At 49.4% G+C, this 4,347-nt stretch overlaps 1 pseudogene; it reads right to left on the bottom strand.

Moving 5' to 3' along the window:
* Positions 1-249: 249 nt before the first annotated feature.
* On the bottom strand, positions 250-1,107 carry LOC147701729 (uncharacterized; annotated as a pseudogene).
* Between the last annotated feature and the right edge of the window lie 3,240 nt (positions 1,108-4,347).

Raw genomic sequence — 4,347 nt, 5'->3', positions numbered from 1 at the left:
TGAATTGAATTGATACAGCACAAAATCTGGTGCATCAGGTATTTTATTTTGGCAGTGGACATGTGATTTGTGCGGGAATATTTTCATCACAGTGGGGAATGAGTAGTGAGTTGACAGTCCTGTTCGCTGAGATGCAAGAGTAGAGTCCACATGGTTGTGGTGACCCAGTCCAACAGACAGGTGACATTGCAAAGGAAATATGGGTAAAGACAGCCCAAACAGTCAATTCAGTAGAGAAGAGGGTTGTCATCACGGCTGGCTCAGTGACTGGCGTGTTGCAGGTGCTTTGCCTCCGGAGACTCCCAGGCTCTTCTTTGGACGCCCCCTAGGTCTTTTGGGCGGTGGGGGCCCTGCTGAATGGCCAGCGGCGTCATGGGACTCGTCCCTCTCTGTTGGCGCAGGGGAGGATGGTGTACTGTCATCCTGTGGCACAACAGGAGGGGATGGAGGTGGTGGTTGGGACACAGGCCTGTCCCTCTGCAACGCCACTTGCTGGCCCATGAGGTCCACCATCTGTCCAAGGTGGTTGTCGATGGACCTCATCAGCAGGATGAGCTCCCTTACCAGTTCATCTGACCAACCACTTTGTCCCTGGACCTCTTGGTAGGCCTCCACTACTCTGGTGAAGTGGTCCAGGGATGGTGTCCACTCCTCCGGAGGTCTGGTGGTGGTCCTGGCCCTCCCACCTACTCTTCTGCCACGGACCTCTTGCCTCACCACTGTGGATCAACGCACTCTCTCCCTGCCCTCCACATTAGTTGCTGTGGGCTGGTCATCCCCTGGGACAGGGAGGGTGCTGCAGGTGGTACTGGTGGTACTAGTGGTAGTGGCAGTGGCGGTGCTGACGGTGGTGGCTGTGGTGGAGGCAGAGGCCGTGACAGCAGGGGTCTGCTGCGCTGTTGTTGCACCAGACGTGGTGGTGGGGAGGATGGGGGCCTAGGACCTCTGGGTCTGTGGCACACCAGATGGGCCAGGCTGGAGTTCATTGTCCAAACTGTCCTGGGAGGCCACATCTGAGAGTCCATGTGCCGGGGGTGGAAACTGGCTCTGATGGTCGTTGGTGTGGTCCTCAGCAGTGAGTTCTTCATCACATGTGGAGTAGATGGGGAATGGTCAGTGTTGGGCACTGTGTAAGTATTGTGTCAGCTGCGTATGAACGACTGTCTTTACACTACACAAATATGAAGTAACCAGTAGTACAATTCATGGCAACACTGTGTATAATTTCATGGTGCAGAGGAACATCATTTACTCATACATGTTGGATGTCAATGCATTGCATGCAATTGTTGCTTCGTTTCGGGATGCAGGTCTCCCACACACACATCAGGAAGAGTTAAGATAGCTACCTACCGGTTAAATGAGGGTGAACAGTGCAATGGCTGACACATGCTCCTGGGTGGGGAGGCCTGTATCCAGCTCAGCTGTGTTGCAGGGGGCATGCTGGGAGTGGTGAATCAGGGCCACCCACCCCCAAACTGTGCTCCTTTACAAGATGGATACCGACCTGTAAGTCTATTTGTTGAACAGTGCAATGGCTGACACATGCTCCTGGGTGGATAGGCCTGTATCCAGCTCAGCTGTGGGACAGGGGGCATGCTGGGAGTGGTGAATCAGGGCCTCCCACCCCCAAACTGAAGACAAGAAAGATTGCTACCTACCTGTTAGGTGAAAGAAACAGTGCAATGGCTAAAACATGGCTAAAACATGCTTCTGGGTGGGGAGGCCTGTATCCAGCTCAGCTGTGAGACAGGGGGCATGGTGGGAGTGGTAGTGCAGGCCTCCCTCCAACAGACAGACAGCACAAGAAAGATTGCTACCTACCTGTTAGGTGAAGGGAACAGTGCAATGGCTGACACATGCTCCTGGGTGGGGAGGCCTGTATCCAGCTCTGCTGTGGGACAGGGGGCATGGTGGGAGTGGTAGTGCAGCCCTCCCTCAAACAGACAGACAGACATCAAAGGAAAGATTGCTACCTACCTGTTAGTTGAAAGGAACAGTGCAATGGCTAAAACATGCTTCTGGGTGGGGAGGCCTGTATCCAGTTCAGCTGTGGGACAGGGGGCATGGTGGGAGTGGTAGTGCAGACCTCCCTCCAACAGACAGACATCACAAGAAGGATTTCTACCTACCTGTTAGGTGAAGGGAACAGTGCAATGGCTGACACATGCTCCTGGGTGGGGAGGCCTATATCCATCTCTGGTGTGGGACAGGGGGCATGGTGGGAGTGGTAGTGCAGGCCTCCCTCCCCCATTCAGGCCTCCTAAGCAAGATGGCTAGCTACCTGTTGTGTCAAGGTGGACAGTGTAATGGTAATTAGGTATAGCAAGGAAGTACTTCTCAGTGTGTTGTTTGGCATTTGTTTGTACTTACCAGCCTCCGTTCCCCCGGCTACTCCTGTGAGACTCTCAGGTAGCAGTATGGCAAGCACCTTCTCCTCCCATGGTGTGAATGTTTTCGGTGGGATGGGAGGGCCACTGCCAGTCACGTTTGCCAGCATCCAGTTTTTACTCCTGCGCTCCTTGACTACCCTCTTGAGATCATGCCACCGCTTCATGATCTCCTTCTTGGATCTTGGGGTGGTCCCTACTGCATTCACCCTTTGGACTATCCTTTCCCACATTTGTGTCCTTGTGGCTAATGGTGTCTGTTGGACCAGGCTACCAAACAGTTGTGGCTCTACTCTTACAATCTCATTGACCATGACTGTCAACTCACTCTCTGTGAATTTGGGCATTTTTTGTGTTGTCATGGTGTGTGGTGGTTGAGGTGTTTGTGGGTGCAGGGGTATGGGTGCAGGGGTCGGGTGTTGAGGTGTGAGGTGTGTTGTGTGCTGTGGGATTATTTGTGCTGGTGTAAAGGTGGTGGTGATGGTGATGGTGGTGGTGGATGTGTGTGTGTGCTGTGCTCTTTTGCCTCTCATGTTAGATGTGGGGTATGGCCTTCTAATCTGGAGTGTTGTAAAGGATTGTGGTTTGTGTAGGGGTGGCTTTATACTCAGCTGTGTGGGTGTATCCAAGTGGATTTTGGGTGCCAGGTGTGTAGTTGGAGTTGTCCAGGGTTTTAATTTTAATTTTAGCTTTATTTGTTTTATTTGTATGTGTGTTATGTATTTGGGGTTCATGGCTGATTTTATGTGTGCAGTGTTTGGGATCACTGCAGTGTTTTGGCTTCATCCGCCATGTTTTTCATGTCCGGTCTGCTGCAGTGTTTATGCTGCAGGTCTTCCGCTATTTTTCCCATTCACTCCTGTGTGCGACCGCGGCGGTTGGTAACAGCGGTTCCGACCGCGACACCCTCGGGGTTATCATAATTTCCCGTGCGGTGTGTCCGCTGTCCTTGCGGCGGGTTGTAGCTTTTCTGCAGCTTTTCCGACCGCCGCAGTCGATTTTTGGCCATCACCGCCCGGGTCGGACGGCTTTGCTAGGCCCGCTACCGCCGCGGTCGGTCTTTAGTGGCAGTTGATCCTAATGTGGCCGCCGGTGTTTACGTGGTGCAGGCGGGCGGTTGGTTTCCGCCTCCATGGCGGTCCGGGTGGTTTTCAGCCCGCTATCCTAATGACCCCCTTAGTGTTGAATATGCAACCAATATCACATTTGCATACCAAATAAAACACCTGATAGCCCTAGCATACGTGTCAATCACCGATGTGGCTGAGCACTATAACCTTTTAATAGAAAGTCCTTTCTATACAAAAAATTAACAAAAACTAGCTCCACTTCTCGATTATTTCGAGGACACCTGGGTGGGGAGACTACACAGGTCAGGCCACAGATGCCAACCAAAATTCCAAATACCTTGGTGGAATGTGTATCTACCAACCCTAAATCAAGAAGCAAAAACAAACAACGCAGTGGAGGGTTGACAACTCCTACACTACACAAACTCCTAATGGCAATACAAAAAGAACAACGTTTTCAAAAATTAAGAATGGAGCAATCTGTCTTGCAATTAAAACCTAAACTATCAAGACAAACTGCCGAAATGTACCAATATTTACAACAACAAGTACAACTTTATCCTACAACAAGAGGACTAGAATACTTAAAAATTATTGCCAAAACACTAATCTAACAACACAAACCATATAAACTAAAAATAATCCTAAAATTCCTTAAAATATAAACAAACACATTTCCTTTACAAATGAATACATATTTATTTTCTCTAATACATTTAAATATGTAAAAATATATAGACAAAATAAATATCTAACTAAACAAAGACTGTATAAACATAAAACATTTCCCAACCCACAACAAAATTAATATAAAAGCACTTACCTTTAATAGCAAATCCAAATGATCCAAAGAAATGCAGGTAGTAATAAATCCAAAGGAATAAATA

Source organism: Lissotriton vulgaris, chromosome 7 (assembly GCF_964263255.1).
Source record: "Lissotriton vulgaris chromosome 7, aLisVul1.2, whole genome shotgun sequence".
Taxonomy (NCBI): Eukaryota; Metazoa; Chordata; class Amphibia; order Caudata; family Salamandridae; genus Lissotriton; species Lissotriton vulgaris.
This window is presented reverse-complemented; position numbering and strand designations above follow the sequence as displayed.